Source organism: Molothrus ater, chromosome 7, assembly GCF_012460135.2.
Source record: "Molothrus ater isolate BHLD 08-10-18 breed brown headed cowbird chromosome 7, BPBGC_Mater_1.1, whole genome shotgun sequence".
Lineage (NCBI taxonomy): Eukaryota > Metazoa > Chordata > Aves > Passeriformes > Icteridae > Molothrus > Molothrus ater.
In genome coordinates, this window is record NC_050484.2 from 19,624,938 (window position 1) to 19,652,054 (window position 27,117).

The 27,117-nt window shown below is 35.7% G+C and overlaps 1 long non-coding RNA gene across 1 annotated transcript in view; it reads left to right on the top strand.

The window, feature by feature from the left end:
- LOC118688680 (uncharacterized) overlaps nucleotides 1-27,117 on the top strand; it is a 59,863-nt gene that overhangs the window by 21,084 nt on the left and 11,662 nt on the right. Inside the window, exons 3-4 of the long non-coding RNA XR_004980500.2 lie at nucleotides 18,951-19,034; nucleotides 20,421-20,542. This is a non-coding gene — a long non-coding RNA (uncharacterized LOC118688680). The remainder of the gene's footprint in view (nucleotides 1-18,950; nucleotides 19,035-20,420; nucleotides 20,543-27,117) is intronic.

Genomic DNA, 27,117 nt, shown 5'->3' on the forward strand with positions numbered 1-27,117 from the left:
TTTTTCTTGCCGTTCTTTGATATCAGATAATCTGTATACTGAGAATACTGCATGAGTAGATATTTCGAATACTGTTTCTTTTATGCCCTTTATCCTTTCTAATTGTCTTTCATGTTAGCAAAAAAGTATTCTGAAAATCTGATTTTGTTTATATTAGCCTTATTTAATGTAACCCTCTTGTAAGGGTTTTAGGATGCTGGGCTTGTTGCAGCTCACCTCCCCTTGCAGAGCAGCTGCCCCTCAGTTAACCAGTTAATATTTGTACAATCCTCTGATATTGAGGGGGAAAACGTTTGTGCATAATGTTGCTGGCTGATAGGTGTGATTCCAATCCATGACTAAGGGCAAAGCACAGTTATTCCGACATTGCTGTTAGGCATGAATATATTATTTTAACATGTTCTCCACGCACAGAAGTTTCTCAGTCTCTTCTAATTTGCATGGCATTTTACAAACAGCTTTTTAGGAAAATTGAGAGCATTGAGGAAAAAGAAGCTTGGTGCAAAAGGCTCATATTGTGTTGCCAGCCACACGCAACAAAAATTACAAGTTAGAAAGCAGCCTAGCTGTTAAGGAATTAAAAGTAAAGGTAAGCATCTATTTGAGGAGTGCAGTGCATCCCATAATCATTATACATAACTGCCACTCTGTGAGCCAAGCAGTGTTCCAGCAGAAAGAAAGGAAACAGTTCAGTATGTAGAGACAGAATCTGAGAAAATAGGAAAGTATTCTCTCAGTCTGCCTGGTTTGTTTGAGATTAAAGCTCAAATGTGATGATTTAGGGGGGTACCTAATCTCTTTTCCCTATTAATATTTTTCCTTTGAATTAAGATAAGTTGAGAATTCACAGTAATTAAGACCTCCTTTATTAATGCCATTGTTAAATTTTCATATTCAAAGGGCCGGGAAGATCTTGGAAATTGCAACAGGAAGAGAGATTGAGTAAGAAGTAGAATACCTGGTAACTAATGGGTCAAATCTGAGAAAAAAAATTTGAGTATTTGAGTTTTGCAGTCCCATTTGATTACCAGACTAGATTTATGCCAACTTAGTGCAGTTTGGAGCAGTCTTGGAGATAATCTAAAGTCTTTCAACTGTCCTCTAAATAACAGCCTGCCAACAGAGAAGACAGAAAGTCCAGCAGTGCCCCTTGTGCTTCTGTTCTGAGGCTGGAAGCTGGAATAGAAGTGCCAGCTTTGTGTCTGCCAGAGGGACTGTGTATGAGTTCTGCAACCACAGGGAAGTTTTTTTGGCTGGGGAAATTGAGTTTGTTTCTGATCTCTATGTGGCTAAAGCAACACAAAGGGATTCTGACTCACTTGAGGGACTGAGATTTTCAGTTTCTTATGTATATTTGATACATTTTGTGCTGTCTCATTTGGAAATAAATCCAGGCATGTACAGAAAGGAGCTGTTCAACATTACTTTATTGCCAGAGCTCCAGCAGCTTTCTTAATGCTGTGCAATATTTTATGAGTTACTGACAAATTCACGGGCAGGCTTGTCGGGCTGACCACATGGTTGGCTATAGACAAACCTACCAGTTTATTTGCTGGGTCAATTTTTTGATTGATTAAGGCAGTATCAGTTAGCTGAACTTCAAGGTCAGTTATCTCAGAAAATGCTGTTTTCTGGAGCAGCCTCCAGGCTAGCAGTGACAAACACTTGAATTGAACCTAAGTTCATCAATTTACCTGGAAAGTGTCAAGTGAACAGCTGTACTAGGGCACTGTGGAGATTTCACTCATCTCCCTAGTGAATGTGGCAAGTGGGACAATGTTGTGTTATACTCCAGAGAAATAACACTTGGCGTCAGGTTTAGCTTGTTTTTCTTTATCCTATTTCTGTGGTAGTACATAAGAGGACGTAATTTATGCAGTGTGTCAAAACATAGTGGATTTATTTTGACTGACTGATGTGATGCCTCTGTAGTTGCTCCAACTTAGCAGCATTAGTATTCTGACTATCAATTTAGATTCCTAGTAGGAAAAGAGGATCAAAGACTTCTACACCACAGCTTTTCTTCTTGGTCCCTACCCTTTCTGGCACTCAGACTATAGGTGAAAATGGGAGCGATGAAGAACTTGCACTTGTTCTGTGGCTTGACTTTTATCCTCCCTCTTCTCTCCCCTCTGTTTTGTGAACACTTGAGGCCTACTGCAAATTGTATTACTCTTCCCTATCCTATTGGACCCCAAAGGAAGGAGGACACCATCTGTATGGTAGCTACCAAGAATAATTTTTACATAATTTGAGACCCTTGTGCTATCTGATATAAATGACCTGAGTGAACCTGTTCTCCAGCTGTCTGGGAAAGGCTTTATATTTAATTTTATGATTTTATGAGCAGCAACAGCTTTTCCATCAGTTATGATGTTCTGTAAAGTCAGTGCCTAGTGCCTTCATGTCCTCTCAGAAAATGTGCACATAGCCTAGGATTCTGTATAAGGATGTTTTGCGCTCCATTGCTGAATTATGCCAATCAGGCAGGTATTACTTGAATATCAAAAGGATGATAATGAAAATAAAAGGTATTATTATAAGATTAGGTGGGAATGGTCTTGGACAGCTGAGTCATATTTGAGATAGAAGATGACTTGAGTTGGCTCCAGTAGAGGTACTCTTGGAACCTACTAAAGCAGAAAATACTATTAATATGAGTGAACTATTGCTTCCTTTTGGCAATTCAAGAACATCAGTAATGTGTATTGTGAAGTTAGATACTATGTCACTTGCCAAGTGTCACTTAGCACTCTTGGAAATACTGCTGATTTATTAATATATTGTCTGCTGCTGTTTATATGATCAGTCATCTGGTCTCCTTGAATGTCTACCATCCCTCTGGGAATTAATGCTGTATTTCTACTCATGCTAATCAGAAGTTGGCATACAAAGTATTTCTGCTGTCAGGGGAACTGTAGTGAGCAAGAAACACTGAACATGATCTGTCTGTGAATCAGCTCCTACATGTCATCTCCTTTTTTGCTTTTTCATATTTATTTTCTCCCTCTTTAACAGTAATCATCACAAAGTAGTTCTTCAATCAATTATTATTTTAAAGGAGACAGGAAATAAATGTGCATTTTTAAAGCAAGGAGAAGAGGCACTTGTCTCTAATTCATCAGAAATTTTGACACTTTCTGGTTGGGACACTTTTATAAGCATAGAGCACACTGCAGTGATTTTGTCTATGGAGAATTCACTCCTAATGCCCTGCTTCATGGTGCTACTTATAAGGCCCAAGTGCTGCTTTTTAGACATTTCTTGCAGTAGTTTGCCTATGCAGTCTGAAATAGTGATAATTTCTCTAATGTCAATATTCTTGCCTACAGTGCATTGTAGATACCCTTACTGAAACAATTGCAGTCACCCTCAGTTAGTAACTATTCAGAATACTGGTTTGGTTTCTACTATGGTGTTGTCTTAGTGACATTAACTTTTCTCTGCAAGGATTCATTAAATTCCTTAAATATGTTCTATGATCAAATATATAGTAGTAAAAATATAATTACTTTTGGTATTAAAATAGTAAAAAAATTAAATTACTGTGAAATTTTTTAATGTCAGTTATGCAGAAGAAGGTTCAGCATAACATGGGTTATATCTGTTGTTTCTCTTGCATTTTAAGATCAGTTCTTAAAGCCTTATGGTCTCTTGAAGTAGACAGCACTTTTCTTTTAGTACTCTCCAATGTTTGGCATTGGCTCAGTGATAAACTTATCACTTATGTGCCTTTAGAAGCACTTCTCTATTACAACACAGTCCTACCAGGTATTTTGTTATTTGGAGTTATTTAGCCATACCAATGGAATATTAATTCTCTACATGAAGGTGCAATTAAAAAAAAAACAGTTAACAAAATTTATTATTTTTCCATCTTTATCACATATATTTTTAGCTCTTGCTGGTAACTGTACAAAGCAAATGTTCTATCTAAAGCTTTAGGCTAAATTTTGACACTGGCTCTTCAGATTCCAGTCTCAACTTTTGACCCACATATGACTCAGAAAATTATTTCAAACTTTAGTTAAGCAGTTGAATAAATTTTTTAATTAAATGGATTCAATTATTGTTGAGATTATTTTTTTCAATACATTTAAAGATTGTTTTATTCTTTCTCTCCAATCTTCCTTAGTTGTCTTTTGGCCACCATGTGGGGCAAAAAAGTAAACTTGACAGACTTTTCATTTATCCAGGACAGTTCTAGGATTTGCCTGTGCTCTGGAATTTTCCTGCTCTCTTTGAAAAATGGTAGATTTTTTTGCAGCTTTTTCAGCATTACTTTACTCATTGGATGTTGGAAACGCCTGTAAAGCATCTTGTGCATGAAGTGAGGAGGTGTTCAATGATCGTATTGTCCAACATTTTTAATACCCATTTTCTATTTCAAGGGCTGATCTTAAAACAGCTCCAGCTTGTTCTGAAGGTCCTCACAAGTTACAAGTAAACAGCAAGTAATTGGCTTTGAAGGTATAGTTGGTTTTGTGTTTATAAGATCCAGTCAGTATTTTGGGTTCAGTAACAATGTAGTCAACTTTCTATCAGTAAATGAATGTAGAAGAGTTTCTCATTTGTGAAACAAAACCTGTAATTTCCTTTGTAAGTTAGGAGCTTCCTGGGTTCTGTATAGGGGTGTCATTAACTTTGACCAATACGGAATTAGACCTTGATGTGTTATTTTTTTGTGTTTATTGGTCAGTAATAAATTTGGAAAATAAATCAGAAGAGGGTTTTTGAATGCTGTGAAATAGGCTAAGAGGGTGAGGAGACTTCAATGTCTTGCATCGGGACAGAGCTTGCTAAAATGAAATAGATTTGGTATAGGAGAGAAGCTGAAAATCAGACCACACATCGATCTTGCAATAAATAATAGTAAATTTAATAATGTGCTGTGTATGTGATTGAGTTGTCTCCCTTGTACTTGATTTTGAATTCATGGTTAATTCACCTATAGAACTATTTTTAGATTTAAAAAGCAAGTGCACAATTATTTTATCTTGTCTCTGCCTTAGGGGAAGAGAACTGAGCACTGCACAGGACCTTGTTTGTACTAAAGCATGTGCAGCTGAGCTGGTTTTAGAAGGCCAGTGTTTTTGGCTAAGGTTGGCTTGGATGTTAGCAATCAGGCCACTTGACAGAAATTTGCAATGATTCATACTAAATGCTTGAAAAACAATTGTTTGAAAAAGGCATACTGAATAGAAGGAAATAGCTACTTGGTAAGTCCACAACAATTGAGTTCAGAGATTTAAAACAAAGAAAAAGGTTATCAGCTTTAACAAGAATCAGAAAGTAGAAGCACTGCACTGTAGTGATAGAGATAAGTATAAATGTTTAAACTCAACCATTATAAAGAAATGGAACATTGTTTACATGATGAAGCTGAAAGAGTTCTGTGAGTAATGCATTTTACAGCAAGGACCTTTGTAACACTGACCACTGACATCATACTCATTGAAACAGTAGTTGTTACATAAAGAAATGACATAAAATGATACCAAAAAAGGGTTTATGCCCCAAATAAATAAAATTGAGTTAGAATCTGTTTTAGATCATAGACAACATGTACGCCTATGGAAAAAAAACTTAATTTATCTGGTCTAAACAGCAGACATAAAATAGAATGCATCAAGGCATCATACAGTTTTCCCATCTAATTAATCTAGAAATCAGAGTGACCTTCAAACTAAATTTTCAAGGGACCATGAGATCCTGATAAGTAGAGAAAGTAATGGTTGTAATTGCTGCTTCTGTTGAATCTCTAAAGATTACTTATATCTTCTTGAGGTGTATTATTGTATATACAATGCCAATTTCAGAAAAATTGGTGCATCAGAATATATGTCAGAATATATGTATTGTACCCAAAGATGTACATGCTATATTGGAAATTTTCTGCCCTCCAATTTCTTTCTTGTTGAAGAAGTTCCTGGTTTTTGTACTTAAACGATATTATATTAGAAGATGAGTTTCATTTCTATGTAATTTTTATTCATAACAAAGAAAGCTATCTTGCTGAATGTAAGAGAACCATAATTTTCTTTTTAAGTTTTTCATTTTCTTCTTTTTTCAGAGAGAGTTGAGATATAAAAATAGAAATGCATTTAATGGTGCAAAGTGCCCAGGGGCTTACAGCCTGCAATTTAATGTTTTATTCATAATTTTCCACAATAATTGTAGTTATTTGTTGATCTTCATACAATTCTTTTCAATATTGCTTTGAATTTAAAATTAATGACATGAGGTTTTTTTCTGGTGTTTCAAGATCAGTTTTCCAGTCATAAAACCAGATATCCATATGCAATTCACAGTGAGCACTTTTTGCAAAGTGCTCAACTACATGAATTATTTAATACTTTACCTCATGTGTTTTGTTTGCGAGGATTTCTTCATTTCTGTAGACAGTAATAACCTTGATTTCCTTTTCATATGTATTAAGTCTAAGTTAGTACTAGTTTTGTGAGCTACCTTAGGTTGAATGACAAAATAATTGTGAAGGTCATAAAGCAGAATCACACTTTGCAACTTAACCTGCTCTGCAATACTTACAGTGTTCTTGGGGTTACATTGAGTGATAACCTTTCAAGAACACTAAAACTAGGAATCCGTTTCTTCATTATGAGCAAGATTGCATATGTACAATTTAAGACTATCCAGACTTAGTCTCCTCCTAGAGCTACAACTGAATGAGGATTCAGAGGAAGGACTTCTGGATGATTATGTAAAAAATCATTCACACCACAGGAAGACTGGGATAAAAAGAACTTACATAGCTCTATTTAAAGCATGTTACGCTTGGATGGGATCAGGCGATTGGGATATCAGCTCTCCCTTTCCCTGCCTTTAAATGTTTGGGTAAACAGAATACATTGTTAGCAGTTAGCCCTGACTGACTTATTCTAGCTGGTTTTTATTCATCTTCAGTGAACTATTCTTAATGTTGGAGATTTTAAGGAGAGACTATGATGGTCGTTTCCTGTGATGTCTTGTTTAACACAAGGCGTATTTTCTCCATGAACACCACTAAACTGTAGCCAAAAAAGCTGTGCAGTTACTTTGAACAGTCCTACTTATCTTAATATTGACATCAAATTGGCTTATTTCCATCCCTATAAACTAATGTATCCTTTATTAACAACTAAACAGCGGACTTGTCAAAAAGTTGCATGGGGATAATTTATCTGAAGGAGTAAAATTATCTGTATCAGTTGGAGGTAAACTGCAATGGTAGAAAGAACTGTCCAGGGATAAGAAGAAATTGATAGAATATCATATATGAGATCTAACATTAAGTAAAAATGGGATTATTATTTATTATTATATGGGTGTTTGATTTTTTTTCTCTTCCTCCTTTTCCTCTCTCCCCTCCCATCCTTTTCCAAATGTGATAAATTTTGCATTGAGATGCTGAGGATGCTAAAGCTGATGCGGCTCAGTGATTAACATTTCAGTGAATAAAGTATGACTTTAATTCTTGTGTTTATAGTATTGTTTTAGGTCTGTGCTAAGTGTATAATTCTCATATTTCTTCCCTTCCTGAATGGAGAAAATTAAGGCAAAAGAATAACGCTTCTCTCTGTCTCAAGCAGCGAAGTGCGTCCTGGGTTCTGGGGTTTCAGGTAAATATGTGGATGTTAATCTTGTTTTGTCATACCCAATTCCTGGCTCATAACTGGAAGTCAGAAAGTGATGTTAAAGGTCTTCCCTAGCTGGGAAATAGATTAGTTAATCTAATAAACCTTCTGCGTACAAGTACTTCATGCAAAACCAGTTATGAAATCATCTAAGGTTAAGCTGAGCCATATGATATACATTGAGTGTGGAAAGCAATCTGATCAATGACCTGTTCTTTCCCTGAGATCAGGGAACATAAGAACACATAACTCTTTCCTGAATTAGATGCTCAGTCAAAGAATGCATTTAACAGTTGAGTAATAGTGAACATATGGTAAAAAAAAATACTCTTAGCAAGAGTAAGTACTGAGAACAGAGATTGGCAGATAATTTGAAAATGGCACTCAAAACCAGAATATATCTTAAAGCCTGAGCAAGGGAGCTAAATTGGATGTAAAATAAAATTTTCTCCATTTCCCACAGAGAATCATAAAAAATACTGAAATCAGTGACACATTTTATTAAAATGCAGCAAATGCCTCTTGAATTAAATTTTAGCATAGGAAAAATGTCATTGTGAACTTTACATGTGAAATCTTACTCCTAAATAATTTCTGTCAGTGCTATAAGACATTCTAATAACAAATTCTTTGTGTTAGCAGCGCAGCTTTCAAAATGGAGAAAACACACAATACTACAAAATTTTATTAATTAATACAAGATCTTTGTTTTGTCTTTTGCGCAAATACTTTCAGAAAAAAGAGTCATTATGTAAAATAGGATGGTTTGGGAAGATCTTGTAGGTGGTGTATGTTTACATGGTAGAGCAATGCCAATTTCTGCTCTACTCTACATTCTTTTTGATAAAGTCCCAAATGTTGAGACAGATGTGTGAGGGCTGTTTCCTGTCCTGTGTTATATTTGTACCATGACTATATTGAATAAGTGTGCCATGGTTTTTTGCCACCTGATTTATAGGAGAGGGACAGAGCAGTAACTAGAAAATATAAGAGAGAATTTGGTTATCTTTCTACGCAGAAGAGAAACTTCTGCCCATATGAAATCGTAGGGGCGAATGCAGCTTCTGTTTATATTCTGGGCAAAATCCTGAAGTTCTTACATCTACAGCAGAGGTGCTTTTGGAACTAGAGGAGGTGCTTGAACTTTCTGGTTCTGTTCAGATTCCTAGAGCTTCGGGGTTTTTTACACTTCTTTCCCAGACTTGCAAAGATGAACATTTTCGATGTTCAGGAATGAATTCAGGGTTTGCAGCCTAGCTGAAGATAAAAAAAGTTATCATTGGCTCATTTTTTGGTTTTTTCTCTTGGAGCCTGCTATTAGTGAAAACATAGTAACTGCATTGTCCCTGTAGTGTGAAATAAATGGAACACTCCAAAAAGCATTAAAATTACCCTATGACCTTAAGGATGTATGCAGAAAGAGGCCTATCTAAATGTCTGTAGAGCACATTTATGTTTTGGGGGGTTTTGGTTGTTCTGTTTGTTTGTTTTTTGTTTGGTTGTTTTTTTTGTTGGTTTTTTTTGGGGGGGGTTGTTTTGTTTGATTTTATTTTTTTTGTTGGTTTTTTTGTTTTGTTTTGTTTTGTTTTTTCTTTTTGCATAAAAAAATATTTTTAAGAATTAGTTTCTAGAGCCAGAACTAGAGATCATAAATTTTCATTGAAATTACTGTTTTCTAAAAGCAATTGAGCTGCAAGGGTGGAATGTTTGCAAGATTTCATAATGAGGTAAAAAGATAATATTGTTCAGACTGTAATCCTTTATGTTCCTATAAGCATGGGTAGAAATTTGGCATTTTATTTCCTTTGGGCTTCCCTATAGTCTTTGACCTTCAAGCTTCTTTCTTTCTTTCTGGTGACAGTTATATGTATGCACAAGGAACTGATGTATTGATGAGAACAAGCAGCCAACCTATATTTTTTGGTTGTTTTACCAGTAGTAAGGAATGGAATTTTAAAAAATCTATTCCCATTATGAATTAATTGCTAAAAATTGGCTTTAAGAAATCTTAAATACACGCATCTTAAATGGTTTGCTGAAGTACTTTCTTGCAGCCACAAGCTGCAACATCATCAGGTCAGCTGGGCATTTCCTCCCTCAACTTAGTGGGTAGCTTTGAAGTCAAATTATCATGTACAGTGGTCTGTAATATTCATAGAAATATGAAAGGAATAATAAACTCTGACTTAGTTGAGCGCTAGAATTTGAATTAGGCACTTTGGTAGAAGAGCTGAGATGGCTCTTGTGACCCTTCAGTGCTGTAGCACGTCTGATCTGTTATCAAATTCAACTTCATCCTTAGTCTGTGTTGCATTTCTTAAAATCTGTATTTTGTATTTATCCTGAGGATGGGGAAAGAGAAAAAAATCCATGTGTTTTGTTTTGTAGTAAGAAAATTGCTTTGATACATCTTGCTAGATAGAAGCTGTCAAATGGAGTTATCGAGCAATGAGTACACATTCATTTGGCTGAAATATCTATTGGAAATTAATAGCAAAAGATTGGGAATTAACAGTGAAAAATGTAGTAGTCAAAGTAGAAAAAGCTAGCAAGCTCTTTATTTGGTATTTAGTTAATTATTTTATAAATTAAAAACATTATTCCTATTAAAATGCTGCTACTACAGCTATTAAAAATCAGCATAAATTGGAGTTATTGTAAGGTAGATAAATTGCATGATCAGTGGCCTGCACAAGATCAAGATTGTGGCAGAGACTGATCAGGCCTAAAATCCTCCCCAGGTGCCCTGTAAACTGTTCAGCAATTAGTTGGCACTGACTTAAGCAGACTCTGTAGTTACTGAGGATTGTTATTGGAATGGCGTTCTTTTCATCCTAGACAACGTAATTTTTTTTTCCTCAACAGAACATAACATCTATAATATATCTGCAAATTTGTCACATTTCTGTTGGCACTTTTTTTGTTCTTCTTTAATTTCTTGGGTAATATAGCTATTTGTTGGAGCTTGTTGTGTCAGTAGGAACTTAGATGATTTATTAATAATTTTAATGGTACTTGCATATTTTTAATAAATTATGAAATAATAAACTGATACTGAGGTAACACATAGCTACTTAAAATCTGTGCCCCAACAATTGCTAAAACTTCATTGGGCTAAACTGGAAAGGGAAGCACAGATAAAGCACCTGGTTAATAGTATTTAAAATGGCAGCCAAACAGTTGTGCATCTTCCTGCACAGTGTAAGCAGTGGTTTTCATAGGCTTTAGAAGGTTGAATTTAACAGTAGAGCTAGACCCTCATGTATGGGAAGGGCAACATAATCCTTTGGAGGATGTTAATATACTATGCAGAAGTAGTTCAATGAGTCTATTTGCCTTTTAAGCTCAGTAAATAGTCATAAAACTGTGGGATTTTGTTAAACTATATTTTTTCAGGGACACGTGTATAGATAATGTACAGTGATGCAGTTTCAGTCCAGTATAATGAAAGTTTGACAAGGTCAGTCAGGGGGTCTTAGGAGTCCAGGCATGGGTGCAGTTTGAAGCCTGCTGAGTGAGGGGCATCACATTGCCAGAATGCCTTCAGCTGTCACAGCAATCAAAGCTAACCATTCTTTTTGTTACTGTTTCTCGAAAGAACTGACCCAAAATTTAAAAGCTTAGTTGTAAGTATTATCTGCTAGTTTTTCTGTGAAAATATGAGGGTGGATTACTCTTCTCTTTAAACCTAATTTAACATCAATGCATTTCCCTGACCACATGCTCTCTGTTCTTGCTCTGGTAAGCTTGCCTAGAAGCTGATCTGCATTGGAGCTAATCAAGATGCTTCACTTCACCTCGCCTTTGTCAGCATACAAAAGCTCATGTCAGGAAAGCTTTCAGAGGTAATCAATCCAGAAAAATAGATCAGCAAAAAGAAAACATGGTGATTAAATATTTCATTGCACTATGTAAACCTGTTGTTTTAAATAGCAAAACAAACAGCTTAGGCTGTTTTCTTTACATATTTTAATTATTCATTTATTTTGTATACAGGCAATATTGATGTGTTCATATGCAAGTATCATTCCAACAATTGGGGTGATTTGTGCAGTGTTCAAAAGCATTTAAGTTCCTTGACCTCTGTCATATTTAGGTAACTGCTTCCCAGAATGGAGTGATATGTCCTCTCAAGGTATTAATGCACTCTCACTAGAGCATCCTTTTTTGTTAATGATTATTATGGCCATTGCAATTTGTCCCACCTTGCTACATTTAGATGGGCCATGGGCTTGGCACCAGAAGTGATACAATCTTGGCATCCTAAATACTATTGATTTATGCTTGAAACAGTATTTCCCTGCCTTGCACTATTACGAATATCATTCTTAAATTGGGAATCAATGGTGGACATACGCACGCCTAATGTTTAGTGTGGAAGTTTCTATGGCCTGTGGAAGTTATTGTGTGGGTCTGCAGCTAACAGGAACATATGTTTTCCAAGAACTTTTCAGCAGTGCCCAGCAGAACAAGGAGGAGCAATACCTGTAAACTAAAACACAAGAAATTCCACCTCAACATGTGGAAGAACTTTTTCACATTGTGGGTGGCAGAGCACTGGAACAGGTTGCCCAGGGAGGATGTGGAGCCTCTCCCTCTGGAGACATTCAAAACCCACCTGGCCATGTTCCTGTATAACCTGTTTTAGGTGACCCTGCCTTGGCAGCAAGGGGTTGGAATAGATAATGTCCAGAGTTCCCTTCCAGCCCTGATGGTTCTGTGATTCTTGGAAAGCACCCAGTACATCAGCACAAAAGTGTATTTGTCCACTGGATTTAGTCATCCTGATCTTACCATATCAACAGTTGTGGTTTCTATCTTCTGTTGTTCTCATACTCTTCTCTTTTACTTACAGTTGTAGCCCAGTTCATTGGCTATATAGAAAGTCTTGAATTAAAGGAGCTAAGATATTCCATACAAGCTGTCATTCTTGTCCTGAAGGTTACCTTGCACATTATTCCCTCTTAAAAAAATAATATCTGGGAATTACTCCCTCTTCTGGACCTTCTAGGGCTGTACAGATTTTAGGTTAGAGTTCTATCTACTCTACCATGCACATTAATTTTAAATCACTTCAGGAAGGGTTAAGGAACATAAGAGTCTTATTGTCAGTAGATTTCAGCAATTTGGGCTTTAGTGATTTGCACTAATTAGAGTCCTTATGTGAGTAAGCAGTAAAATGAAAATGTTTGTGAACTCCCAATTATTTACATATTTTCTCTGAGAATATGTCTAGCTTCAACATGACAAATTATTCTGCTCAAAATTTTCTTTTGACGTTGTCTGAGTCAGTTAGAATCTCTTCAGAGGATGTTAATACATTTATCCCCTAGCAATACTGAGGGGAAAAAAAAAAAGATGTAGAAACCTCAACCAGAAACTCATATCCATGTTTAAATGATGGGATTTATTCTGGTAACCAGAGGGTTATCCATTCAAAATTCTCTACTTAGTGACTATGGGATGGCTAATCACCCTAAATCACAGGAATTTAAATTCTGTCAGGTACAGAAAGTGAGCTGTCCCCAGCAGTCGGGAGGTATTGACTTAACTCTTAGATTCAGTTGCTGAGGTGTGGTGGTCAATTTGAGACTTAGATCAAGTATTGTCTGAACGAGGACTCTGTGCTCTTTATCATCTGTCTACAGGCCACATTTGAGTTTGAGTCTCCAAATTCCAGAGGATATAATTGCCAAGTGTAGTTAAGTGTTTTCAAAACCCTAGCAGACACCTCTGTGCATCTTAAAATATCTAAACAGCATTGCAGTATTGTCTAAAGAAGCTTATGTGGCTCGAGATGAAGTTGAGGGCAGAACTGGGAATGGATCCAAGATCATTCAATGCCTAGTCCAGCACATCAGCACAAATCATCTTTCTCCTGAAATTTGCTTCAACTGTGCCACAATTCTGTGCTCAATTCATTAATTTTTAAAAACAGGTACTATATACCTTAGATTGAGATTAATATTTAATATCTTATTATTACATTGAAATCTTCATTAAAAACCCTATATGGCCCTGAGTGTGCCCATAAACTGACTTGAAACCAACATATTTTAATGACTTGGCATAGTTGCTCCTGTTTTCTCCAGTGAGAGAGCAGTTTCATATTCAGTATGTCCACAGTATTATTCAAGCATTCCACTGACAACACTTCACTCCACAAACAACATTTGGAAACAAAACAGTACGGGAGAGAGCACTTTTTCAGACTAGACAGTCTAGTGAAACCAGTAATAATTTTCAACAAGTGCACATGCTAAGGCAGAGCAGACATACACAGCGGACATCCATATTTTTTTTTAAATCTGATCACATCTTGTTTCTACAAGTGATGCCAAGTGCTTTGCCTCCCATTTTCATGCTTTTAGAATTAATTAGAATGCCCCTGATAGTCCTTTCAGTATTTTAAACCTTCTAAGAAGTGTAAGTGTATGAAAGAGTGTAGTTTACATTACTGTAGTTTTCTCAGGAAAAGCCGTCTGTTTAGAGAAAATTGATAGAAGGTACTGACTGTATACAATCCGTGATAAGTGTTGCTGAAACTGCAATAAGCATTGCACATTGATTTATTGTGATGATAGCAATCTGAGAGCTGGATACAAAATGAAGAGCTTCTGCTGTCAAGGTCAGGTGATAGCCCAGATTCTATTTTTATTAATTAATCAGTCTGAATGCCTAAAGACATTGTGTCCCTGGAGAATTAAAAATTCTGGACTGAGTTCTCCAGGGTAATGTTTCAGTCCTGTTGCTCCAGGGATAAAGAAAGTTTTACGCTTGGGATCTTTCTCATTCTCAGAAGAAAATATGGTAATTCCACAGTATTGGAATTACCTTCTTAGAAAGCATTAATAAATACCTTAATTAGACTAATGAAATTGTGGAAGGAATCATGTAAAGTTCTGCACAACAAGACATTAAAATATACCTGAGATTGGGAGAAAATTCTCATTCAGAAAAAGACATACATTGCAAAGGAATAAAATATGGGAAATTTGAGTAGGTTTGTAATGATCACCACAGCTTAATGGAGAGGACACATTCATCCAATCATGGCTTTATTTGAGGTCACATGCTTCTGATATATAAATATTTTAATATATTTTATTAAGTCTATATAAGCTATGTATTATTCTAGGTTACATATTTGGAAGTCTGAAGGAGTAGTACTGTAAAATTTTACTTATATACAGTTGAGGAGAGCTTAATAGACTAAGTGGTGTGTGGAAGATTTCCTTCAGCATTAAAAGGAGTTGTGATTTCATTGTTCATCTCAGATGGAATTGGGTTAAGAATTCGCTTCTGATAAGTGTCTGTTCCCTGCTCTCATGTTCCTCAGTACGTCTGTGTCACAGGAGATGTTACCTGACAATTGCAGAGTTTGAGGCTCCTAGGACCATGTAAAAGTTTTTTTCAACCTTGACAAAAGCTGTTCAGCTTGCTAACACTTTTTATTTCTTTTTCTTTTTTCTTATTTTTTTCCCCCTCAGATCCTGGCCTGATTAAGAGGGTGGTTTTATGATTTTGTAGTTAGGCAGAATTGGAATTCTCCCTTGTGGAGAATGTGAACATTTGATTCTTCTTTCATTCAACACTCTCCCTTAAATTCCTTTTATTCCTTTTGTGGTATGGCTGAACAATAGCATTGGTTTGAAAGTGTGTGGTTTTCTTTAAACTAATATTTCCTTTCTTGCCCTTCCTGTTTTCAGATATATTCAAAATCTGAAACCAAGACAAACCTGAATATTTTTAGAGCCGACTTTTTAATCAAAAGTAGGATGTTCTGGAATTTCAGTGCACTTCAAGGAATTGCAGAAGCATAGACTGGATAGTGCTGAATTAAAGTGTCAGCTCTATTGTCTTCTGATCAATAAGATCCCTTAAAGAACCCAGAGATACTGACAAAAGAAGAAAAGTGAGTCATTTAGAGAGAAGACCGTAAATGCAGCAGTCATGATGGTTTGAGTGCAAAGCTGTGAGTAGAGCTGCAATAAAAGAAATGGAGGCAAACACAGCCCCAAAATAAATAAAATATCCAGATGTTGGAGGTTTTTTTATTGACTGTCCTATGTACTACACAAAATAGCAATAAATTATTTTTTCTGGGTATCCTAATTATGATATGAAACAGGACGTAGCACTGAATGGTTTGTTAGATGTGAAACAAATGTTTAGTGAGACAAAGGATAGTAATGAAGGGTAGTAAATTACACTGCTATTTTAATAGCCTGTCACCAGTGGGATATACTAAGGCTATAGGAGGTTTTTGCAGGTAAATGCTTTTTATTTTTTAGGAAAGAGAATGGAGTTGGATGACTCCTGACTAAACTTGTCATTATTTAGCTGTGAGCCCTTTCTATGTATCAATAACAAAACTCTCTGTCCTTGACCTTTCTGTATATTTTCAAAAGAGAATGGAGTTGGATGACTCCTGACTAAACTTGTCATTATTTAGCTGTGAGCCCTTTCTATGTATCAATAACAAAACTCTCTGTCCTTGACCTTTCTGTATATTTTCATTTCATGTTTTTGCAGGAGAAAGGGGTGGGAGGGAGTGACAGGACAGAACAGAAATAGAAGGGGAAGATAACAGTCAAGGAGATGGTGTATTTAACAGATATTGAGAAAACATATATTTCCTGTTTCTGCCACTAAATTTAAGTATGACTGGACTAGTAAGATACTGTTTTGGGCTCTAATATGCTGGAGTCTGTCTCTAGGGTTATTTGTCTCTAGGTACATGAAGAACAGAACAGATGTAAATACATTAAATCTCTTGTTTGTAAATGGCTTAGATTAGCCACTTTTTTAATGGCTGCTCTTGTAGATTGAAATGAACCTCCTTTGGGTTCTGATCCAGCAAGGTCCTGAATTTCATTGTTATCTTCAAGCAAGAGTGGGGTTCAACGGGTCCATGTTCAAAATTAGAGGTATGCCCAAATGAGTGATTGAATGACAGCCTCATTAGTAGTATTTTTAAATGCTTTAGAGCTTGAGTATTGCCTGAGTCACATTTTGAATAGCTACATATTTTAGAATTAAAGAATGTTGTTCCATCTTGCATGTAAAAAAGAAAATAGACTCCTAATACTATGCAAATACACTTTATGATTCATATCTGCAACAATACCAGCAAGAAAAAAAAAAGACCGTGTAAAATGAAAGACACAATAAGATATGTCAGATAAGATTTTAAAAGCTTTGCCAGTGAGGAAGAACTGAAAACCCTACACTTGAAACCTCATGATAGAATATTGGCTCAAGTGTTGTAATTACTTTTTCAGTATATTTGTCAAGTTGTTACTAGAAAAATATGGCTGCTATTCTTCCTAGAATCTGCATTACCTTGGTGGTTTTCTCTGTTCTACATATAGGACCATGCTGAATTTTAAGAGATCTGAATTTGGCTGAGGATGAGCAAGTAGCTGTTACCTTCAAACATTCTTGTTGAGAATTCTACAGGAGGTCTGAGCAAAAGAGAATATCTGATTAATCACCTTGTCCCAGATCAGCCACAGGAAATCATTGCTTCTGCTATGTCTGGGCTTGACAGATGTCTATTGGATGATTGTGCATTACTGTTTGAACATCTCTGAAATTTCCAAGATACAGATGTAAGAAGCAGCATAAAATATCTTACAAAAATTACTTTTTTGTAAGATACAGAATAACCAAGAAAGTGACATGAGACAAGATCCCTCAATATGTTAAAAATTTTCTTGAATATTTGACTTTTCCCTATGTTACAAACCAACAGCATGAGACACTGCTTGATGTTGGCTACACAGAGCAAACTTGGAAAGCAAAGCACAACAGCAAAGATCCTTATCTGACTTTATGGGACACAAAGCTCATTTTTCAAGAGCTAGCTCTGTAGCCTATCTACAGCTTGACAAATGATTAAAATGAACCAGCTGCTGGTTTCAGATACTTCTTTCCATGCTTTAATAAATTGCACAGTTGCTGTTCAGAACCTTTATGCAACCAAATGCATTTTTCAAAGTGTAGAAAGGAGACTGGTCTTGATGTGCAGGATGGGTCTGACTTTTGTAATGCTGTAGGGATCAAGAGCAGTGGTGCTAGTCACAGCTGAGCTAAGAGGGAGCCTGGTTGAGCCCAAAGGTGCCCAGGGGAGTGATAGGAAAATGGCAACCCCACAGTGCTTTTGTTCCCAGTGGTAAACACCTTTTGGGGGTGAAACACCTCTTTTTGTAAGGTTTTGCTGTTAATGTTGCTGTTGTTATTGTGCATGTCTTATCCTTTCTTTGTGCTTTCACCAAATTGTGAACCCATATTCTCTGCTTTACCAGAAAGGGCGAGAGAAGGGGAGTGGATTATTTGGAGTTTAATTTCTGTCTGATCCTAAAACCAGCACAAAATGTCAAGCACTGCTATGAATTCACATGGACTTTTAGTAGTCTTTCCATTGGCCAGTGGGCTTAAAGTATGAATAGGACAGAGAGAAATAACTGTTTTTTCTTTTGCAGTCTCCAGTGTGAATCTTTTGGAAGGGGAAGGAGACAACTAATTTCAATCTAAATAGCAATTCATTTATTAAAAATTATATTACTCTCAATTTTAAAAGGCCTAATGAGCATGGATATTTTTTCCTTAATATGTAGCCTTAGAGATGTTTGATCTATTCTTTCCCACTCTCCCTCTTAGACACTACGTGGAATAGGTTAAGGCTAGATTAAGAATTTGAACAAATCCTTTGCTTTCACTAAAAGCCCTACAGATTTTGCCATTATTTTTCTTTCCCTGCCATCCCTTTTCTACTTGTGCTGAATGTTGGTTTGTAAAGAACTTTTCTATTATGCTTGATCTATTCTGTGTAATGAATGAATTTATCAGATAGGATATAAGTAAAATAGTCCTGAGCAATGTTTATTCAGTGAGATCCCTAGAAGGATATTCTTGGGGCAAGAATAGGGCCAGAACTGTTCAAGAAGGGTATCAAAGGAAACAGTAAGAACTCAGACCCAGCACACTTTGCAGTTTGATTTTAGATAAATACTGAAACAACTAGAAGAAACAGTCTGGTAAAATCAATTTATAATTAAAATATAAATTAGCAGTAGGTAATTTTCTGGTTTGTATTTAGGTTTGTTTTTTTTTTCTAAAGCTTTCTTATTAGCATTTTGCACTTAAAATAATTATCATAAAATTTAAAGTCTTTTTTTCAAGCTCAGGATTAATTTCTGTTCAAGCAAGAACTCACAAGAATAGTTTTGATGTTGTTGGGCTTTTTGCAGTAAACATTACATATTTTTATCCAAACATCCTTTATTTATATTTTCTGTACTTTTTCCTCAGTTCAACACAGAAATACCTATGTTCAAGGTTGTCAGCATTGAAGTGGTGGCTCTTGTTTTGAGAATCCTTTGGACTGACCCTCTGGTAATATCATGGTCTGTTCATTATGGGCAAGTACTGTTTTATGAACAAGATGTTGAGTTGAGCATTTAAGATCTTAGCAATGTACACAAAGTTCTCTCTATGGCACTCCTTCACCCAGGCATGTGATATTTCAAGCCTATAATTCAGTACTGAATCTTGAGTAGCCCTGGATATACATCTGGCTTTCTAGATGGGTCTGAGGCCACCTCTAATTTTTAACTTAATTTTTATGTCAGTCTGTATTAGAGATCAAAACAAATTCAAGCAGAAGATCTCAAAAGAATGAGATAAGCTGATCCTCTGATCAGTTTAAATCATATTTTGACTTAAAAAAATCACTGGCATAATTTGTGATGCAGATACATACTCCCTATGTCCTTACAAACTAAAGTCCTATTGGCTTTAGTTGCAAAAGAAATGCTGAAGGGTGAAAATCTTTGTGTGCATACAGAAATGTAGGCAAGAATGCTTCTGAGAGTCTTGAGGATTTTCAGAAACAATGTATAACAGAAAAACAAAATTTAAGGGGTAAATATTGTAAATGTGTTCTTCTGAAAATGGGACCATAGTGGGAATATTTGCTGGGAGGCTCGAAATCTCACTCATCAGTTATGAAAATCTTAATCATCAGTTTATGAGAAATTACAGTATTTTAAAAGCCCAGCTGCTTTTTAAAGATATCTAAGGCCAGAAAATCAATTAGTGAATCAAGATAAGTAAGCATCATCAGCCTGGCACTTTGTTGGAACTTCATTTTTTCTTTACCTATGTTTACAGCAGAGACAGTAATCTCAAGTTCATACTCTTGATGTAGAAGTAGACATTACATACCTGTAAAACCGAGAAAGAGCGCTTCTGCCCAGGTTGTTTGACTGGGGGAAATGAATCCAAACAAACAGATTAGCATTACACTCCCATGGCAGTGGATGTAGTTAATGAATATGACAATAAGCTGAAGCACATCTAATCAAATGGAAATGAAATCATTATAAGCAAATGATAGTGGATAACTCCAAATTTTAAATGGAATTACATGAAATATTAATTTAACATGAAACACAAGGGTAATTTCTCTTGAACCATGGTCAAAGATGAAAGTTTTCTGTTTTATTATTCACTTTTACAAGAAGAGTGTCAAAATTCAATCACCCTTTTGTTTTATTGATAGCCAGAATTCCATTAGACCTGGCTAGAGTAGAGGGAAGATGAAACATGCCAGCTTTTTATCTCTGTGTTCATACTTCTTGCAAGTAAAAGCATAAAATGAGATTCTGCAAACCTCCTAGCTGTCAGGATTCTAGTATGCCTTTCTACAGTTCAGCTGCTAATCTACTCTATGTGATAGCTACAGTTACAAATTATTGTTTCCATGTTTTGCTATCCTAGGTCAACTGCACCAGTACATACAGAAATTTTTGCCCAACATTTGGCACAATTCTCTCCTGACAAATTCAGCATTTCATTGGGAAGAACAAGAACTCAAATCCTGATATAATCAGGCTGTTCAGGTAAAAATCTCCTTTTCAGCTCTGGTGCCTTCTGATGGCAGCACTGAACCAGTCATTTCTGATATACTTGGGACAAGAATAGGTATGTTAGTAATGCTGCTGAGGGTCAGTGTAGTCAAAGAATTTAGTGCTCTGATGCTATTGAGCACCTGTTTTACAGTATAGCATAGTTTAGGATCAGTCAGTCTTCTCTATGACATCAAAGCTTTATCTGATTGCTTGCATTCTCTTTAGATGGTTAAAATGTAGCTAAAAAAAATTTATTTTACAGTTTGGACTGTGTAGTATGTTATACAGTTTTATCAATATTATCTTTGCCTAAGATACTGAGATATCAATTCACACCAAATGCCTTTATAAAAATTTCCATGTAAATGCCAGTTTTATATATAGACCCATGAAGTCACAGGCTCATTTTAATCATAAACCCCATACCTTGATATCATCCCTTTCTCTCTTTTTTTTTTTTTTTTTTTTTGTATGTTTGGCCATCTTCTTTGTAATTAGACATTTTAGTTAGTAGGACACAGTGCCACTTTCTGAAGTGGAAACTTCTGGAATGCAGTATAATTAATGGAGACAAATATAAGGATCCAATTGCCCAAAAGCACCTGAAGACAAAGTGCTTTAAGGATATATATCAGGTAGTAGTAACATTGAATCAAGTTGAGATTCTTTTTTTTTTTTTTGTAATTTGTGTATTTGGTGCCCATGTTGTGATAGAGAGTGAGCAGTAGAACCATGCTGACATGCAAGAGGGAAATCCTGGTGCTTTGTTGGTACAGCCCTGCTTCTGGCTCTGCAACACTGACATCACACAATGGGCTGAAGGAACGAATACATCAAAAAGCTTTTTTTGTCTGCTCTATGTCTCTTACCCCTTACTTAGTGTTAGATTTATTTTTACTTAACATCCATATTTACTATATGCAGAAGAGTGATTTAATGATTATTTATTCAAGAACTGAAAATGTTTTCTAGATGTGCTTTCTAAAAGAGCATTTAAAGAATTTTCAGGCTTAAAAGAAATTTAAATTTTTAATCCTCACACCACTGCACAACCAAATATATGAATACATAACTGCTGAAACGTATGAAACTTAGATATGCTTTTCTGTATGTATCTATACAGTGTTACGAGGGAAGCCTCAACTCAGTGGTTGCTTTCATGTGATTTGGACAGAGATACTTGAAAGTCAGATTTCTTAGTGCCTAGTAAGAACACTTATGTATGTAAAAGAAACAACAGCCTATAGAGTTTATCTAAAAAATTATGAATAGATAAAAAATGATATTTTTCATCTTTCATATAATCTCCAAATGAATAATCAAGAACAATGTGAAGCAAAGGGCAGTGGGAAGTCCCAGTAAAGTCACTGGGAATTGTATTATTATAGTAATAGTAATAATACAATTATTATTGTATTATTGATTTTAATGGAACCATTATTTTAACTTATACATTAAAGTTCCAACCCTTATGAAAATGCCACAGGCAGGTCAATAATCATGACTATGTAGGGTTACACTAGTACAAAACTGTACTTTGACTTCTGATATGAAAAGTTAGTGTTTTATTTTTACCTATGGGAGGGTATGGTACTCAGTACTCACAGTACTCACAAAAAAAGTTAAATTAAAATGGGGCTTCTTATTCAGGATGGAAAATACATGGTGATTGCAGCAAGAAGTACTTCTTTTTTTGCCTTTTTTTCAAGAAATGCAGCCTAAACCTGAACCTAAAAACATTAACTTATTTCTTCATATGTCCTACAGCTCTTATAGCAACAGCCATTACTTTAAGGTTAAGACAGATATAATGCTAAATATGAAATTAATATGGATTATTTGAAACAAAAAGGTTATTTTAAATTGCCACTGTTGACAAATATGTTAAATCTTTAAAACTGAAAGTATGCACTTTTTAAAAGAACTATGAAATGCCCTCAGTAATTTGGAAGCATTTCCTGCTGATAGCCAAAATAACAAGGGAATTTTAAATAACTTCTCAATCACGGGGTTCATTCTTCATTTTCCATTGCAAATTTCGGAGGCACAAACTAGATGATTTTCAGTTTTATGAAAGTACTTTAAAATGTTTTATTGGATGCTAATAGTAATTACACTATTTCTGTAACTGCCAAGCTATAAAGCTAGGACAATAATAATTACAAAAATAAATGCATAGAAAATTAAGAGAGTATCTCAATAATTTTCAAACTGAATTTTTACTATGCTATTTTTCTAATGAGTTGTCTATTACTGCTTTCAATATTAAACAGATTCTTAGAAAGCATGATGATTGGAATGATATCATTATCCAGGATAACATATTGAACTTTGAAAGATTAGGATGGCTTACATAGTATTGTTTGCTTCCAAACTTGAAACAAGAAAAAATCTTGAATATGCTTTGCAGGCTAAAAAGATATATCCTAGGGAAAATATTTCTCCATTAAACAGTGATGGAGTAAGTGTGCTGGGATATAAAAAGTTCTTCTCCACCAAACTGTACGTATTTACAGCATTCTAAATTTCATTTATAACATTCAAATAAAATCATCTTCTTCACTGCAAAAGTACTCAAATGTGCAAAATTTTGTCATATATCTTGAAAATTTTAGGTCAGTTTTGAGCTGTTGCCAAAAACATGGGGAGACTGTGTCAACTTATTGTTGCAAGGCAGATAGAAAAAAAAATAGTCTAGTGTAGCTATATGAAACCCTTGGAGGGGATATAAAGTAAAATATGGCCAAATAATACTTAGGAAAAATACATTTATTTTATTCTGTCTACAGATTCATCTACAATCTTCATCACTCAACCTCTTCACTTAGACACAGTTGTAAAAATAGCTTTGAGTCTGAAACACTAAAAAAGCTGACACAGAAGAATGAAGCTTTCTCAGTGATTCTATGATTTTAAAAGGATATTAGGTAAAATTTCCAACAGCAGTGGAAGTAAAGCAATCTTCATTCTGCCCCACTTCCTTCAGGCAGTAATAAGTGTTGTAATTGATTTTGTCCTTAGTTTTTTAATGATCATTTCTGCTACAAAAAAAAAAAGAAGTAAATGGTGACAGAGATATTATACCATTGTGTTTAATTCATGAGTATAGTTGCAGGACTCTACTATTATTCCAGTACAAAATGCTTTAGCCATGAACCAATAGAGGAAGATGCTTGCAGTGGAGACAATTTCAACCCGTGGCAGCAGGGTTTCACTATGGCCAGGCAGATAATGAACTGTCACCAAGTAGGAATAGTAAGAAGCAAATAAGATATGTTCAAGTACCCAAAACAACTCTGGGACAGAAGTTCTTTTCTGTATATGTAATGTTGCTTCTCTCCAAAAATATTACTCTTAGAAATCGGCCACAGGGGAAAAAATCAGGCAGAAAGCACCATTTTAATTTTGGTGCAGGTGACACAGTGCTTCCAAGATGTGTTTCTGCTCCAGTTGAGCTCCCTCTTTGGAATGCTGCTCAGGTGGCTGGTGTATCCTGCCACTGCAGCTGTGCTCATCCATCAAACTCAAGGAAAAGGCCTCTGAGATTTCAAAGTCTGGTTGCTTAGGTGCAGACCCAGCTTCATGAATTTGATACAGTTCTTAGGTAATGTTACCTCCCAGTCTGAAACATCAGCACAATTACTTTAAAATGCACTTTATTTGAACATTTTTGTGGTTGGCCATAGAAGTTAAGCAAAGATTCACATAACAGAGCATATAGAGGCTGCTTCAGTCTCCATGCAGGAATTACACGATAGTTACACCATAATAAAAATTGCTTTTGTTCTTTTTCAGTATTATGTTACAAAATAGTCTCTTGTGAAATAGTCTTTCTGTGCTTTCTGTGCTGTTACTTACTTGATGGTTTTCTGATTGCTATGTTAAACAAAAAATAGGCATCAGCAAGATGCACAATTAAAATGAACACATGAAAGGGGATTACTTTAAAGGAGGATTAAGAGAGGGGGATTCTAAATCTATCTATATAAATAAGGACTGCAAATGTAACCCCCTGCATTCATTTATCTGATTGGGAGAAATAATGTAGTGGCTAGCTGAGTAATGTTGAAATGTTTTCTTATATTGTGCACTTTATCAGATATATGCTAAAGAATTAAAGTTCTATCCAGTGTCTCCTTATGCACTATGTTGCTGCAACTAGCCTGAAGAAAGGGTATTTGGGAAGTGAATTTATAAGTTTGTTTTAAAAAATCTGAGCATCTTTCTGCCCTTCATTTACACGAATATACTGATTGGAATAGGACAGATTGTGAGTAATTTTGGTTACCAATCCAACTAATGCTCTACTAGCTTTAGACTTCTTTCTGTTCTGTCACATTATTTCACCTCTGTGTATGTCCATGCTATCTCCTCTGCAGTTCTGGACATACAGGTGGCTTCCCTACCACTCTGCCTTGCCTGCCTTATCTCCCCAAGGTTGTGGCAATATTAAAAGGCAAGAATTCACAAAGATACAATTACTTCTAATGTAGAAATACACATGGAAGAAGTCAATCTGTGTAACACTTTTGGATAGTGTGCTGGTATGTGGTAAATGGCTCACTATTATCTCTTTAAGGTAATACTGGAAAAAGTGTAGCTACATTCTTACTGCTGTCTAAACCCATGTCTCTGTGTATCTGAATTGCCTCTCCTGCTGTTCAGAATTTCTGTCTGTGTAAAAGATGGAGGAGAGGTCACAGTGATTTGGGAGGTTTATTTGAGTAGAACTGACCACCCATATCCAATCTGGAAACTGGGCTAGCCGCAAAGATTGATTTCTTCCAAGCATGCATCTGTCAGTAGGAGAAGGCAGCCTGAAAAACACTACCCTGCTATTTGTGAAGAGCTTTAAGAGCCCCATACTCAGCTGAAGAAGCTTTGAAAAGAAAACTAGCTGTGCTGCATGTCAGAGGGAAGCAACAGCAACAACAGTTACCTTCAAAAATTTTGACCCTAGAAGGGCAACTTTAATAGCAGAACTCAGAAGCAAAGGACCTGATGAAGTACTTTGGTTCACCTTTTGCTTTGTCTTTTGATTCCTACAATGTAAATGATAAGATAAAAGAATGAACTCAAGGATATAGCCAGCCCATTAATAGATGAGATACAGAAATCCAGCTGCTGATATTGCTACCTGTGTTTTGCCTCTATTCTGGCAAACAGATTGGCAAGGTCTTTAGTTAGCATTAAATTCAAATGGATAGTTCAAAGGACTCCATGACGACTAATTAGCTTAGGATCCATTCCAAATTTATGCAAGCATGAAACAGTTGCACAGTGTCTAAGAATGAAGATTCCTGAAACAATAAAAGTAATTTAATCCTGATTCAATTCAAAAAAACAGGGAATGGGTTTATCCCAGAAGACAATTTCCTTAATAGCCCGGTATCTGTAAACCACTGTAGTCTGTGGATTTGAAATCCAATTTTCTTCCTTTTAATTGTTACACAGCTGTAGCAACAGGTCATATGGTCTTTCTTCTCTTTTCTTCCATGGTCAATAAACCAGAATATATTTAAAGTGATGACTTAAGTGCCTTAAGTAACACCCAAGTCACTTCGCTGAAACCAGAATTGATGGAAGATGGAACTGAAAATAGCACTTCTAGTTGTCTTTCTTTTTGTGAAGTTTCCTTTCAGAAGAGGGATATCAGGCTGTTTCATCTTGCACTCTATATGTACAAATCTGAGTTATCTGAAAAATTATCATGTGCCTATTTTATGTGAATACTTAGATGCCTATTGTCATGTAAAACCATGCTCAGTATATAAAAGAGGCTGTATAACATCATAAAAGCATTTCCACTGGGGTTTTTTAATACTGGAAATAACAGAACATAACATTTATGGCTTTCTGTATTATTTTCCCCTTTGAATGACATACAAACTTCAAGTATTTCTAACAGTTCTGTCCCATCTGGATGCTCTGGTGACTAATGACTCCTGCACTCAGGCTCTGGTGATTCCATCTCTAAGGGCACTAATATCATCTAGACCCTCTGCACTTAGTTGCCCGGAACTTTTAGATTCTTAATAGCTGACAGATTTACTTTTATCAAATCTGGCCAAGATTAGTCTTTCTATTTAAAAAATCACTGTGAGAAGGGCAGGGAAGCAAAACCTATATTGCATAATTTTTCTTGATATCCTTAACACAAGTCTTAAAGCAATGGTGCTAGTGCTATATTTCCACATTTCCATCTTAACATATGGTGATTGACTTGTGGACCTTCTTCTTTGTTCTTGGTGTCTTTGAAAACCTTTCACATTTTCATATTCTGGTGACAACAGGAATCTTTTCTGTTGACTTGCTAGCAAGAAGCTGTGCATCCAACACTTAGGAAATGCAAGCTTGAGAATTTCTTTCCCCTCCTCACTCTTCCTGTACCTTACAGCTTCTTCTGTGAAACCCTTGCTGCAGAGATCCTTCCTGTCTGATTACATCAGCATTAACTTCTTGGGCAGGTCAGAAGGGAGCAATCTTTCAGTTTAGTGGTGATTCATGAAGTGATATATTTCCTTTGTGTATGTGGGCTATGACCTAAATTCTGACATTTTGATCTT